At 40.8% G+C, this 16,822-nt stretch overlaps 1 protein-coding gene across 4 annotated transcripts in view; it reads right to left on the bottom strand.

The window, feature by feature from the left end:
- The window catches only part of PTPRG (protein tyrosine phosphatase receptor type G), a 713,505-nt gene that overhangs the window by 535,826 nt on the left and 160,857 nt on the right, over positions 1-16,822 (bottom strand). The window lies entirely within an intron of this gene.

Genomic DNA, 16,822 nt, shown 5'->3' with positions numbered 1-16,822 from the left:
GCACGCAGCCATCGGGGAACTGAACATGAGCGTGCCTGCATCAAAGCCACGGCTTCTGCCATCCAAACACATCACAGTCTAAGGCCTGGGAGACATCCCATGGTGAGTACACATCCTCCACATCCTTTAGACCCTAAACAGTCACCTGTTATACCTGAAGATATGAAACGCGAAACCCGCAAGGTCAACAATGCTCAGAAAAGAAACCTGTTTCATGATATATCTTTGGAAAACTCATAATGATTCCAATCTTCTATGCCATTACAGAGAGCCTGCTACAGTGTTCAAACTCCTCCCCTCCCAACCAATTCATGAATGTAAATTTCCCTTCTTGTGAGCCCACACCCGAATGCACTGACATGTAAGAACACAAATACCACAGGTGTCCAGAATCCAAAATGAAATGGAATTACACTTCAAACAATACATCCCAGCTATCTATGTTAATATTTAAAGGCACCCAAACAAAATCAAGTGTGCTTTTAAAAAGCAGGGACAATGGTTAGGAGAACGGAAGATTCAATTTAAGATTAGGAAGGCACTAAGAAAACAGTACATTCTTCATTCTGAATTTGTCAAAGTAATGATAATGATGTCACCATGATGGCATATTAGGAAACATGTAAAGTACAGACAGTCCCCAACTTACGACGGACCGACCTACCAATTTTTCAGCTTTACTAATGGTGCAAAAACCATATGCAGTCAGTGGGAACCGAACCTCGGACGTTGGATTTGGATCTTTTCCCCAGGCTGGCAATATGCCGGGTAAGATCTTCTTGCCCTTATGCTGGGCAGCAGAGGGCACAGCTACCAATCAACCCCACGACCACGAGGATCACCAGCCAACACACCTCCAACCATCTGTACTCACACAGCCATTGTTTTTCACATTCCGTAGAATATCCAATGAATTAAATGAAACATTCAACACATTATTATAAGCTAGGCTTTGTGTTTGATGATTCAGCCCAACTGTAGGCTAATGTAAGCATTCTGAACATGTTTAAGGCAGGCTGGGCTAAGCTAGGGCATTCAGTAGGTTAGCTGTATAAATACATTCTCAGTGCAAGGTATTTTCCACTTACGACAAGTTTATGAGAACATAACCCCATCGAAAGTCGAGGAGATCTGTGCTTTAGGATTGCATGTCAACTCCAAACACTGGTTTAAAAAAAAAAATGCTTGAAAAGTAAACCTGATACTGATACCATTTATGTTTGTTCGTTGGTCCTGAACAACAAAAATTAAAATTTTTGTTGATAAAGGTTTAGGTAGCCACCATGCAATCCATCCTACTATTTTGCAGATAAGCCATGCAGAGATCCAGGAAGTTGACCATTTTAAACTTCTAGAGATCAAAAATAAAATTTTCCATCTCCTATACTCCTATTTTTTCCCTGCATTAAAGCACACTACATAAATAATTGTTCGGCTTATTTGTTTTCTGTGCATGTGGGAAACTTTTTTATGTATCTGTTTAATATGCTTCTTAGAGCTAGTTCACTCTAAATAATTATTCCCAAATAATCCTTCCTCTTTCTGTCAAGGCAATGAGCAAAACACTGCCTTGAACACAGAAATGTGACCTCCATTAGGGTATGTGGTTGAGCCTGAATTTCCTTGCCTGTTAAATGAAGCTAAAAGTAGCAGCTTCATAGCATTGTTACAACACCACCACAAGATACTGTAAGCAGAGCAGCTAAGCACTGGGCACAGAGTGATTCAAAAATACCAAATAATAGAGAAAAAATTTGTTACAGAGACTCTGATGTTGTCATTATCATACCCACGCCCCATAAGTCTACCTGTTAAGTCATGTAATGGACAGTCTATCCTGTCACTCCATCCCTGCCAGCTCCAAGGGGGCCTTGTTTGGCTTAAACCAGCCAATCATTGTAAACCATGCCCTTGGTCCCAGTGACATGTTTGGCAATGGGGACATCAGTCAATCAGAGAGATTCTTCCTTCTTCCTGGCGGGGTTAGGGCAGGATCCAGAAAGCCTCAGGAGCCTAGCTAGGGGTCAAGGAGAAGATCAGGAGAGGAGCTCAAAAATACAACCACACCAGGGGAAGCAAAATCTATAGATCAATTCTGCTGACAAAATTAAAGCCCATGACAAAGGTAATTTGAAACTGTTCCTGTGGGAAGCTTTATATTTACATGAACAAATTACCTGCCAAAGCTCCCTTTTCTGTCCCTTGTATACAAAAGATCCCCAACTGACACTATAAAGGTGACCTTGGTGACCTTCAAATGAGTCAATTCTACACCTGATCATCAATTTCTCCATGCATAAAAGGTCATTGTTGGACTAGAGCTCTAATTCTCAACTTGGATGCTTTAAAAACAAAATAAAAGCAAAACAAATAATCTATGCCCTGGAGGCTACCACTTAAGATTCTGTTTCACTTGGGGCGCCTGGGTGGTGCAGTCAGTTAAGCGTCCGACTTCAGCCAGGTCACAATCTCGTGGTCCGTGAGTTCGAGCCCCGCGTCGGGCTCTGGGCTGATGGCTCAGAGCCTGGAGCCTATTTCCGATTCTGTGTCTCCCTCTCTCTCTGCCCCTCGCCCGTTTATGCTCTGTATCTCTCTGTCCCAAAAATAAATAAACGTTGGGAAAAAAAAAAAGATTCAGATTCACTTGATCTGGGGTGGCACCAAGATACAGCATACAGGTACTTTTCTTAAAGGAAGTTCTCCAGGTGATTCAATTTTGAAGTCAGAGATAAAAATACAAACTTCCCTGCTGAGCTAGACCAGAGAGACCCCCTTCAATTCTGACATTCTCTCAACTCACCCTCACAGCCAGGAACCTGACTGGCTAAGTTAACCCTGGGGAAAGGCTGGCCAGGCAAGGATGAACCGCTTACTACAGAAATCACACGGGTGTAGCATCAACCTCAGAATGCGGCTAAATCTGAACTCAACCAGGAAAGCTCACACACAAATGAGCCAGATGTAAAAGGAAAGGAGGAATGGAATCATCCTCAAGGATATTCATTTATACCTTTTACAGAAGGTGTTATCTGAAATCACAATCTCTACAACCAATCCCCCTTTTGTCCTGAAAAGGAGGTGCTTGTCATTTTCCAGAACCTTTGAGAAGACTCGGGTGGGGAACAAAGGAGGACAAGGGCTGCCAGAACCATCTCTCATGGGTGTTGCTTTCGTGTGGGCAGCGATGTTAGCCATCCTGCAGGAAAAGCAAAGCAACGGAGCCCAGAGCTTCGTCAGGTAAGCAGGTTTGGGGATCCCACACCTGCCAGCTTCCCAAGCCCACTGAACTATTAGTGGAAAAAGCAAACCTACAAAGACGTATCCAATTCAAGAAACAAGGGAGGTATAACCGTCAGAAGGTCCTCCCCTGGCACTGCAAAGTAATGGAATCCATACCCCAAAGAGCAGTTGCCTTCCCAGCCATCCATATGCAGCACACTGTGAACTAAGGGGCCTCAGCTGAGGGGCAGAGCTGTCTAAAGGGAGTTCACTTGGGACAAAAAACAAGCCGTGTGTATTTGCTGGAAACAGGCCAACTGACAAGAGGTAACGCAGAGGGCAGGGCTATCCCAAGGAAGGCGGGCTAACCCCGTCTTCATCACACCCCCAAAAGTACGGAGGTACAATGTGAGCTGCACACAGCAAGGTGAAGAATGGGCAAAAAGCCTGCTTCTGAAGGACATGCTGTGTGGCCTAGGACGGGCTCCAAGCTCCCCAGAGATAAGGAGCTCTCAACCTACCATCCATGACGGCATCTGGAATATGGTAGGTATTCGATCATGAGTGAGCGAATGACTACGCACACACATGAACAACAAAAAGGCTAATAGTGTCTGTGTTGGGGGGGGGGGGGATAAGAGTGGGTGCGTCTATCTGTGTATATGTACATGTGTGTATTCATATCAGCCAGAAGCAAAACCACGACCTTCCCACTGCCTCACTTTCTAGTCGCTGCCCAGTTATCACAATAGCAAACATCTAAAACATGAAGTTGGAGGGAATGATCTGGAGTTCCTCATAAGCGACTGTTTAGGGAGGCAACTCAGAAATGAACAGGGAGGCAAAGGACTTTATCACCCCAACACCAGATTTCTTTTTAACACATAAACTATTCATTAAAGATGACTATATTTAGTTTTCCCTTTTATTCCATCCACGTCAGTAATGTGTGATTTCTTTTTCTCTAAGAACATAAGCATGTACGAATGGCACTTCTATAATTTAAAACAAAAGAATTTTACTCCCCTCTTCAAATGTATTTTCATCATATAATAAGGTGTTTTTTAAAAAACAATTTTTAGAAATTATTTGAACAGCACTCAAAGATGTGAATTGAGTATACTAAGCAACATAATGTATTACTGGCAAGGAGCAGAGATTTGCAAAAGAAACAATCTGAGGTTCCCAAGTAAAGATACAGACTCAGCACCCCAAATTCAATCAATTTTAATACTCTTTGTGTTCTTTAAACTCAAACAGCCAACCAACAGCAGCATGGCAATGATATGGTAAGGCTATGAATCATGCTATTGATTTTCAATATCTTCTGTGCAGAAAATTAAATTATGCAAATGCATGCCTTTACGGATCCTTACCTTAATGCGAAATTACATACTTGCTTATGTCAGCAACTTAATTACACAATTAAAAATGGAGCATGCTTACGAAAATATGTATTTTCATTCTTCAGAACAGACAAGAAGTATAAATCTGCCTATGGGTATCCTGTGACTAATAAGAGGGAGGAGTCAGTGTTGTGCAAACATGTATTCTATCAAGTTCTACAGCACCAAGCCCACTATGGTTAATGGAGCTGAAGTCATCTGTCAGCAGAAAGCTCAGGAGGGCTTTTAATGCTGTGATAATGCTTCAAGGAATTGGGATCACCGTGATGGAACAAGTGTAGAAGACAAAAAGGACATCCAATAGTGCACAATGCTGCAGACTCCACCTCAAAGAGATAGTCTCCAGTGCGACTTCAACCAACACACACACACACACACACACACACACACACACACACACGGCTAACACACCTGGGCAAGAGGAATATCAAACCCGCGCAGCCTTCGAGGGTCTGAATGGTATAATAATGAAATGAGTTTAGACAGTTAATACCCAGCTACTCCCATCATCCAGGAGAATTTGAGCCTCTCAATTTTGACAGGATGAAAGTGTAGATTTCAAAACCAATAGCATTAACTAGCCAATGATGCTTACGCCTCACTCAGCAGGAGGAAGCTTTAAGTCAGGTCGGTTGCTATGCAGAGCGGGAAATGAGTGACAGGTATTTTCATCAGGGAGATTTCATAAACTCTACCCCCTCTCAGAACTTCTCCGGAGCCTACCTCATTTCCAGCCTGAAGCAAAAAAGATAAAAATGTTTCCAGACCCAAAGGCCCAATCCTTTCCTATAAAAATATCCAAAGAGTTACCTACCACTGAAGATATCAACGGAACTGTTTCCTATGTGCATGATTTAATTTCCCAGAGCCACCGGACATAGTTTATAACAATAAATGTTTGTATTCTGGGATTATAAAAGCAGATGTGTATCCCATCTGCCTTAACTATATCTTCAGGAGGATTCTATGTAATCTTGACTCTCAGCATTTCCCAGAAATTTTGACTTGGGGGAAATAAAAAGAGTTTCAAGCTGTCTGAACTCTACTGTGTTAATTTGCAGGCAGAACATTTTTCATACAAAGAGACCAGCCCCTCTAAACACTACATTAAATAACATTCCTGACATAGTGTCTTTCCTTAGGTTCTACTGTCAAAGAGAAGGGTCACTAAATCTACATGGGAGAAAACTAAATGCAGCTATGTAATGATGGAGACCGTTTTCTTCCAATACTGCAAATGTGTGAATTGAAATCCCACAGTACAGCCAACGTCTTGTTTTTTGACAAAGATGATACATTTACACATGCATTTGTGTCTCCGAAAATGAGTGGAAGTCTGAGACGCCCACCGAGAAAGACACACAGTCACTAGGCATTTCAGCACATCCGCAGCATTCCTTCAGATGACGGTTATCATCTGACCATACTGAGCCAACAGTGTTACTGGATGCCAGCTCTATCATGATCTCCTACAGGCGCAGAGGTTACGTGCGGGTGAGACCAAAGATTTATGATGAGAACAGGCCAAAGTTCCACCTACAACGTGGTCACACATCTTGTACCCGAAGCAAAATAGTTTAGTGACCCTTGAGGGTATTTCCACTTAAATGTATGTCCAGTTCTAGGTCATTCCAAAGGACTCAGAAGCCTAGAAGAATCAGTCTGTTTCCATCCAAAATTGAAAACATCAGAACAAAGAAATTCTGGTTCTCTAGTGCCGGAATGAAAATTACTTAAGATGATGGATGGATGGCTCTCACATAAAGAGTCCTAATTCTCTGCCAGAGTTACTGCCAAAAATAAGCCAACTAAAAATAAGTACAGGCACTCACATTTTCACATCCAGAATGCATATTTCCATAATGGCAGACAAGCAGTTAAGCGGGCTGTTTATATCTATTATAACAGCTCATACAACAAACAAATTAAAGATCCCTCAAGGATGGCAAAATCTCTAACAAGCATAATTTTCTCTGAATTTTAAAAAGCATTTAAGAACATTAAATCCCACACAATAGTCTAAAATGAATAAATCTTTATCTTTTTTGTGCCTACAATGGGCAAAAGTATCAAATCATAGTTAAAATAATTAAATATTCTCATCAGCCTTTCATCTCCTTTGTGCCTGTATTCCAATTAATCGTAGTAAAATGTACCTGGTGAGTGTCCCAAATGGTAGAATCAAGAAGTACGTCCTTTTGTAACTACGGCATTACAAATGGTCCCTCCAGTTGTTTGTGATACTGAGCTCACCTCAAACACAATAGACTATATTACAGTAGATTACCCATTTTATCATATTCAAATGTACTTATTGTCCCAGCTACAAAAATATATATTTTCTTCACCATCTAAAGTGATAAAGAGACCTAATATAGAGCCATGACTTTTTCTTTCTTTTTTTTTTTTTAAATAGAACAGATTACAAGAGAAAGAGGAATTGCACAGCAATGTAGTATCCTAGGGGAAAAAAGGATACAAAGTAGGTTATAAAAATGACCTTGCTACTTAAGTCACGTAGAGAAGCAAAAGACTGATCTTCTCTTTGTTATTTTACTCTCAAATAACACTGATTACAAAAGGCAGAATCTAGGGATGCCGGGATGGCTCAGTCAGTTGAGTGTCCAACTTCAGCTCAGCTCATGGGTTCAAGTCCCGTGATGGGCTCTGTGCTGATGGCTCAGAGCCTGGAGCCTGCTTTGGATTCTTTATCTCCTTCTCTCTGTCCCTCCCCTGCTTACACGCGCTGTCTCTCTCTCACTGTCTCTCAAAGATAAACAGTAAAAAAATTTTTTTTAAAAAGACATAATCTATTTTTTTAATGTTTTTCTTTATTTTTGAGAGACAGCAAGACAGAGTGTGAGCAGGAAAAGGACAGAGAGAGGGGGGGGAGACAGAATCCAAAGCAGGCTTCCAGGCTCTTGGGCTGCCAGCACAGAGCCCGATGTGGGGCTCAAACTCACACCGTGAGATTGTGACCTGAGCCGAAGTCGGGACACTTTACTGACTGAGCCGCCCAGGTGTCCCAAAGCAGAACCAATTTTTTTAACCAGACAAGACGAAAAGAGTCAAAAAAATTAGAGCCATCTCTCTACTACTGACTATATCCTAATTTAAAAACTTCAGAAATAAAAATAGATGCTTTGAACAAGTCCAAGGAGAGGTACACTTAGAGAACAGATTTATACAAAGGGTCCTTATACATTTGTGATAAAAATCTGAAAAATACCAAGGTTCACTCCTCCTTAGAACCACCCTTCTAAAACAGAACTGGACTCCTGGTTTCAAATATCTTACAGCGTAAGACAGCAATAAATCAACTGCCTCTTCTGATCCACTTTAATAGTGTTTGGTTCTCAAAGAACCAAGCCTCTTGATTCTACAAGATTATCAAGAAAACGAGAGTTAGTCACAGATAGGGCTGTGGTAATGTCAACTGCCACAAATCTGAACTTCCAATTTTACAACGTGCCATCACTCTGAATCCTTAATGGTCAACAGAATTGGCAAACACAGATCAGAGATTATACCCTGTTGGCCACTATGTTGAATACAGCCACCAATCCCTCCAGATAGTTGGTTTCACCTATGGTGTGTTTGTGTTTAAGTGTTTGCCAACATGGGGAAATCCTGAAAGAACCCCAAGATCTGTATTTTTTAACGCCATCTGGGCTTGGTTCCCAAATACCAACAATACGTTTCTCTGGGCTTTGTTCCCAAATAGCAACAATACGTTTTGTGAAGAGCAAGTAGCTCTTTCCAAAGAACCATAACCCCACCCAATCCTCTTTTATCATTTATATTTCCTCTCTAGTCTCTAGGGCCACCTAAGTTTGCCACCCAATGCCTCACCCAATTAGAAGCTTTTCGCTAACTCCCCTATTGCCTATGTGGCAGACACTATTAAAAGCACCATCAATAAATACATAGGCTCCTTCATTTCTTCCAATAACCTTGTGGCTTACATACAATTACTCAGAAAAGGTGTATAACATACCCAAGAACACAAAGCCCTGAACTGGACATTACTCTCAAACCCACAAAATTAACACTAGACTTCAATTATTCTGCACGAAATTGAATTTTACTCATCATAAAAGTACCTGTGAGTTAACAGCTAATGTATACTTGCTCAAAAGTGAAAAACGGCTTTTTCTACGTGGGTCTCAGAAAACTCAAAACATACTAATTTTATTTTTCTTATTTTTTTAATGTAAGCTCTACGCCATCATGAAGCCTGAACTCATGATCCCAAGATCAAGAGTCATATGCTCTATCGGGGCGCCTGGGTGGCTCAATCGGTCAAGCGTCCGACTTCAGCTCAGGTCAGGTCATGATGTGAGTCGGAACCCTGTATCAGGGTCTGTGCAGACAGCTCGGAGCCTGGAGCCTGGTTCAGATTCTGTGTCTCCCTCTCTCTCTGGCCCTTCCCCTTTCGAGCTCTGTCTCTCTCTCTGTCTCTCTCTCTCAAAAATAAATAAACATTAAAAAAATTTTATAAAAAGTCATATGTTCTATCGACTGAGCCAGCCAGGCACCCCTAAAAACATAATAATTTTAAAAGAAAGAAGTTTTCTAGGCTATTCTTCCCACTACTATTGGCAAATGTCTAAGATAAAATCACGTTCCAATAATACTAACAGAAAACATAGTGATTTTTCTAACATGATGTGGAGAATATCCAATTACAGTTATATAAACATTGGTCATTGTCTATAAAAAAGAAAGTCACTTCTATTCAGGCAGAAATGAAGTTACAACTTGAGTTGGGAAACAAAGTGATACAGATTACTAAGCTCTCTTCATTCATATTTTCCTTTGTTTAAAACTTGTCATCATGACTGCCTGAAAATTTTTTATCCTTGAGAAATAAAAAATAAACCTCCTAACTTGGGTCTTTTCAGTAGTTGACTCATTTATAAACACACAGTCCCTATGAAATATCAAAAAAAATATCGAAGGAAATGGGTATTTTTTTATAGAACAAAAATAAATAATCAAAGAAAGCTTACTTAAATGCTACTGAGTGCCTATTTCTAAACCAAACCCTGCATAATGTGCCCAGTAACAAAAATACTAATGAAGATAATATGTAACCATGGTAGACTGTTGAAAACACATTGTAGGGGCACCTGGGTGGCTCAGTCAGTGGACCATCCGACTCTTGATTTCAGCTCAGGTGGTTATCTCATGGTTCATGGAATCGAGTCCCATGTCTGGCTCTGTGCTGAGCATGGAGATTCTCTCTTTCCATCCCTCCTCCATTCATATGTGTGCACATGTACACATTCTCTCTCAAAATAAATAAATAAATATGGAGGGAAAGAAAAGAAAAGAAAAGAAAAGAAAAGAAAAGAAAAGAAAAGAAAATACACTGTAGGCATAAGCCCTAAGTCCTGGGCTTGAGGATTAAATACAGAAGGCACTCGAACCATCACACCCTTTTGCTGAACACACCAATCACAGTGGGGACAAACCTGACTGGCTTAGTAAACCCAGAAACCTGTAACTTCTGGAACCATGTAAAATCCTGCCAGCCAGCCACGCAGTGGCCTGTAGTTATCTATTCGCCAGAGCTTTCTGCTTCTGATCCTCAAAGTGTCTACTCCATCTTCACACTCATGATATATTTAGGCTGTTCTTAACTCCTCTGGCTAAAAAGAGAGTTTCTCAGGAGTTTGGTAAGATGTGGGCAAGTATTCATTGTAGTAGGATGCTACTACATCAAGACATTCAATAATGCATGCCCCACATTGCTCCTGCCCTCTGGGAGTTTCCAGTCAAGTAGTGGGGCCAATCAATAAACACACAAGTTAGGGGCGCTTAGGTGGCTCCGTTAAGCATCTGGCTTCAGCTCACGTCATGATCTCATGGTTCGTGAACCCAGGTCAGGCTCTGTGCTGACAGCTCAGAGCCTGGAGCCTGCTTGGGATTCTGTGTCTCCCTCTCTCTCTGCCCCTCCCTTGCTTGTGCGCTCACTCACAGTCTCGGTCTCTTTCTCTCTCAAAAATAAGTTTTAAAAAACATTTAAAAGTTGTAAGTGAAATGCATGGTAAAACAAATATGAAAATTAAAAGAAACACACACAGTACAGTCATTGAGAACACAAGTAGAGAAGAAATGTACTTAGAATAGTCAAGGAAGGAGACATCATTTTAGCTGAAGACACTGGCAAGACGAGAGGATAGCGTCCAAGGTCGAGGAACAGAAAGTAGGATTTTGAGGCAGGCAAGAGTACGGGATAAGAAGGCCAACCAGGCCAAAGCTTGGGGAGCTAGTTGAGGGATAATAAGGAGGTTGAGGATAAGGAATGGCAGAATCCTACAGAACCATAAGGGGCTTTGAAATGAGCTTGGAGAGGCACCCAAGGGCTCCAAGGAGGCAAAGAGGTCTGATATATGCTTTCCTCTAACATGCCTTTATTGAAATGTAATAGTTTTTAGTGTATTTACAGATTCATGCAACTGTTACCATAATCTAATTTTAGAGTATTTTTATCAACGTTTTCAAAAGGTGACTGTGCTGCGCGGGGAACAGATTGGAAGCGGGCAAGAGCAGAAAACAGCAGCTCATCAGCGGGGCCCCCAGGGTGAGGCGAGACAAATCATTCATTAATTGTGTACCTGCACCTGTGTGCAGGGGGGCGGTGCTGCTGGAGGCAACATTTAGGAGAGCAAACAGTAGCTTAATATTTACAGTTACCTGGCCAAAATCCTTCTTGACTCTTCTAGTTTTATTTTGCTAATGTCTTCTAAACCCTCCCCTTTGCCTTTTTCACCTGAATTAGGATTTGCACTAATGTGATGAAGCAACTAATTGCTTATACAGTACCTGTCAATAAAAATAGATTAACAGTTAATGAGAAGCAAACCAGATACAACTATTTGCAAACAAAATGAGGAAAAGAAGGCAAGAATACGCATTATAATGTATTTTCTCTTGGAGCTATATGCTGCACCAAATTATACCCTCAGTATCACATAAGAAAAATAACTATCTGCCCACGTGATACTTGTAGAACTACAAAGCATACTATTATGGATGTCAGGAGAGACTTAGGTGGGTTTTTTTTTTTTTTACGGACAATTTTATTACTGCTTAAACATGGACACGTGAGTGGCTTTAAACCCAATTTGACTTCTCTCTGCCTCGCCAAACAATTCTTACAAGAAACCTCTCTCTTCCACCCAGTTACGTACAAGCAATGAAGAACCTAAGTAAAAGATAATTAATGAATTAATTCATCTCTGCAAAATGACAAAGATTTTGGTTTTTAGCAACTGTCCTGGAATGTCTATCATCACGAAAATGTATTCAGGGACAAATATGCTTTGTGGGTGGTAGGCAGATATATTACCAAATATACCCTTCTCTCTGTTATTCAACGTGCATAGGATGACTTCTCCCTCCTAAAACACTGGGACACAGGCCTCCGATCAGCTTTATTTGATTCAGCCAACTAGACTGGACTTGGGGTTTTTAAAGTAAAAAATAATCCAAGGAATTTAATGTTGCTGGTCAGAATATCCCAGGGCTACAAATTCATTTTTGTTATCTCCATTTTTGTTAGGTGTTCGTTTTGCTTCCTTTCCAGCAAGAATGAGGTTTGCTTTGTTCTCTTCAATTGAAGAAAGAAATCAGAAGAAATATCCTGCATTCTGCTTGCTTGAAGAGGAGTTATTAACTAGAAATAACACAATGCAAGTCTCAACGAGAGTAATTTGAAAGGGCTATTACAATCTTAAATAAAATGATTTAATTAAAAATTCTAACCACATAAAAATTGTCACCAGATCACATCAAGATGGCAAAAGCATATCTGTCTGATTCTGCTTTAACTAGCTTTAAAAGCAGTTGCTTAAACTAATTATATGGGAGAAATTTTTCCCTTGTTTGGAAAAGGAGCTATTTAACCAATGGTCTTTTTCTGGTGAAGAAATGGCAGCTATTAAATAAGTAGAGTTTTTTTTGTTTTCCTTTTTTGTTTTGGTTGTGCTTTTTCTAAAGCCTTCTATGACTCTGACCAGTTATACCCCAAGATCCTTTTGAAGCATCAAATGGAACAGCAGTTTTATGACTTCAAAAAGCTCAAATCTAAAATTGAAAGTTTCAGTTCAATATTGCTTTTTTCCCTCTCAATATCTATTTGTATACAAGGCGTTGAAATCAATTGCAAGGAGACTTTTCAACTCTGAATTTAAATCCTTTTACGACTCTGCAATACAGTCAATCAAACTGGGACTGGGAAGGAGAACAGAAGGACAGTTTTCTTTCTTTTTTTCTTTTTTAAATAAATATAATAAAGTCAAAAGGAATTATGTATCTTTGGAGGCTTCCCTATTAGGCAAAACTGAACGAAACAGGGGCGCCTGGGTGGCTCAGTCAGTTAAGTGTCTGACTTCGGCTCAAGTCACGATCTCACAGTTCATGGGTTCGAACCCCACATCGGGCTCTGTGCTCACAGCTTAGAGCCTGGAGACTGCTTTGGATTCTGTGTCTCCTTCTCTCTGTGTCCCCCTCTGCTCGCGCTCTGTCTCCGTCTCTCAAAAATAAATAAACGTTAAAAAAAATTTTTTTTTAATTTAAAAAATGAATGAAACAAATTGTTCCTCTGATTTTCAGACAACCGATAAGAACGATGTAGCATAGGCAGTAGAAAACTCTGGAACAAATTGGTACAACACATGTACCCAAACTACAGGACTGCAGATTACAGAAATTCTGAGTGAATTTTGAAAAACAAACACTGCTTTAAATATTACTTACAAAGTTTTATTAAGCACATTTGCTCTTAAATATCGCCTCTGCATAATGAGTAAGTGAGTATTAAGTGAAAAGGTGAGAGCAAAGAATGGTATTAGAAGCTGCTGGAAACCTCCGGGTTTTTCTTTTGTGCCAGGCCCACGTTCAGGTTAATCCATTCTTTGATATTTAACACAATGGAGCCAGAAAAGCTGCAGATTTCAGGTTTTTCAGAAATCATGCATGACATTTGAGGCTTGTTCAGGAACCAATGTTTCAGAAACAGGAAAGGTACTCTGTGAAATCCATTTAGGACTTTCCACCCTGCAAGGACGTGGGGGTTGAAAGTTCCTTTAATACAGGCACGCTGACCAGAGTACTTATTAAAATATTTTTACTCAAAGTGAAGAGCTGCTCAATTCCAGGACAGGACACTGGAGGAAATGGAACGATGAGGCAAAAGACCTCACGGCAGAAACAAAGATAATTTTAATATGTTTCAAGAAAAAGAAAGTATTTTTTTTTACTTTTTTTTAATGTTTATTTTTCAGAGAGAGAGAGACAGAATGCGAATGGGTTAGGGGCAGAGAGAGAGGGTGACACAGAATCCGAAGCAGGCTCCAGGCCCTGAGCTGTCAGCACAGAGCCCGACGCAGGTCTGGAACTCATGGACCGCGAGATCATAACCTGAGCAGAAGTCAAATGCTTAACCGACTGAGCCACCCAGGTGCCCTGAAGGAAGTGTTTTTTTAAACCTTATCTCAATGTCAAAGAAACCCATTCATTCCTAAAAGTCCCCCGTGTGGCTTCAGTTTCTAAAATTAAGGTAATTAGCGAAGACGCAGAGGATAGCTATTGGGTCCATAGCCCCTACTACATACGGGGTGGCCAGGCTCCCCAGGTGGATTATCTCACTCAGCCCTCACCAGACTCTGAGGGGTCAATCCTCCCACAACTACCCTTTCCAGAGGCACAGAATGGCAAAGTACTTCCTCCAAGTCACATTACACTGTCCACGCAGAAGGAATTCAAACTCAGACACCCTGAACAGGTAGCGGACAGGAAAAATAACTGAGGCACCCCTCTCAAGTCTGGGGGCCTGCAACGTGGAAATAAGCAACATGCATATTAGGTCCTTTCCGAAAAAAAAAAAAAAATACAAAGGCTCAAACATAAAACATGAACACAGAACGTTCTGCACTGACACCAAGTGACCTCTGAACCAGTACTCTCCTGGACAAATCTAGAATCTAATTATACATATTCTGTCTCCCGCTTAGTGTTAGTTAGATGCCCCAACCCTGAGTCCCAGAAGCAACAATGTTTTTTTTTTTTTGACTGTCCTTTTTAAGAGATTTCACAGTGAAAGAATTCCCACTATAAAAACTTTCTAGTTGCCACTAAAAATACTATAATAAAAGTGATAATTCCTCAAAATTATTACGAGGCTTGCAAGGAGAATTCTAACACTACAGCCTACACAGGAAGGCATTACACTAACAGCAACTGACTGCTGAGAAAACAATTCACTTTCTCTAAAACAGAAAAGAAGAATGTTCCATGTAAGCATATGTTCACATTTAAACGGAGATGTGGGGATTAGAAGAAGCATGTCCCATAGAGCAGCCACCAGCCACACAGGGCTACCCTGGGCGGTGCTGTACGGATGAAATTCACACAGGATTTGGACACAGAGTAGGAAGAAATGACTGCAAACCGCCTCATTAATATTTTTCATTTTAATTACACGTTCAAATATTTTGGATATACTGGATAAAATAAATCTGCTCCATCTAAAATGTTTGAAACGTACTGCTTTAAACATTTCAAAAGCACAGTGAGAATCAGTTTTAGTCCCTTTTGCTCCTGTGCGAAGGACAAAATGTGACCTAGAATACTTTAGTGAAACCCTCCTTCTTCTTTCTAGCTACTTCATTCCCCCAAAATATAAAAATTCAACTTCTTTTTTTTCATTCTTCTATTCAAGAAACTGTTAATTCGGTTGGGGGGGGGGGGGGTTGCATAAAGACATATGGTCCAATGGTCTCTCCATTGCTTTAGCAATGGCAATAGAAGGCTCGTAAATGCATCAGGAGGTCTAATGGCTTGAAGTTGAACACTGCAGGAACAATTATCATTGTAGTATTTGGCATTCTGGCCATTCTATTTCACAGAAGGGACTAAGTTTCGAGAACATACAGCATATACAAAGGGAACAATTTCATTTTAAACATATTATTTCTGGAAAACATAACCAAACAAATCACCATGTTCAACTGGAAATACAGTTTCCATCTTACAATGACCATGAACATTTTCCAGGTAGCAAGATTTTAGGACCTTTCCCAAAACCTTACACCCAAAACCAAACTTACTAAAAAACCGAGGCATTCCTGGGAGTGCTCAATTCACCATTGATCTTACATCAGCTAACTCTGTGCCCACCTCTTTAATTTTTTTTTTTTAACATTTATTGATAGAGTGTGAGCAGGGGAGGGGCAGAGAGAGAGGAGACACAGAATCTGAAGCAGGCTCCAGGTTCTGAGCTGTCCACCCAGAGCCTGACGCAGGGCTCGAACTTATGAACCGTGAGATCATGGCCTAAGCAGAAGTCAGATGCCTAACCGGCTGAGCCACCCAGGCGCCCCTGTGCCCACCTCTTTATAAGAGAATAGGACGTCCCTTTGGACACTCTGCCCTAAATGCCCAAATCACTGGTTTAACTGTTGTTGCAAGAATACACCCCTGAGAAACTGAATGTCTTGGTCTACAGTGAAATTCCAGAATAAATTTTTAAACCAATTCCTTCTGGGATCAGACACAGGTTGTCAACAAACCACATTCTGAACGACACCAATTTGCTCAAATCTCCAATACTGTAAATCCACTGCTAATGCAGAACGAGGAAAATGAAAATCTTTTACAAAATAACTTCAGAAAAATCTTTTTAATGAAGCCCTCTAAACAGACCTGTCTGCAGAAAGCCTGGAGTTAAAAAGTGTGTTCTGCATTTCTTTCTGCTCTGGGTTTTGAAGGTCATGAGACTCACAACAGATGTGGCCTGGTTTGAACCATAAAGGTCTGCATGGCTAATAACAGTTAGTATGAAAGCACAACAGCTGAGCCACCATGGCTGCAACAGTTGGTGGGCTCCAGCCCAGCAGGGCAAGCCCCCGGCTCTGCCAAAACAGACGGCATCCCTTGCAGGCAAGCTGCCCAAGCTTAGAACCAGCAACTTATTTGCCCCAAGGTGGTCAGAAACCCATTCCATCAAAGAAATCCCTGCAGACCTGAAGAAGACCTGTCTAAACGTATCTAAATAGCATAGTAAGATGCACCACACCATCATTTTCTTGGAGCAAATGAAATAACGCATGAACCTTTACTTTGCTGGCAAAAATCCTGGAACCATGAAACTGATCAATAATCATATGATCACATACCTAGGCATTTCC

The sequence above is a fragment of the Prionailurus viverrinus genome, chromosome A2, assembly GCF_022837055.1.
Source record: "Prionailurus viverrinus isolate Anna chromosome A2, UM_Priviv_1.0, whole genome shotgun sequence".
Taxonomy (NCBI): Eukaryota; Metazoa; Chordata; class Mammalia; order Carnivora; family Felidae; genus Prionailurus; species Prionailurus viverrinus.
Note: the sequence above shows the minus strand (reverse complement) of the source record. Positions and strands in the feature narration are given on the sequence as shown.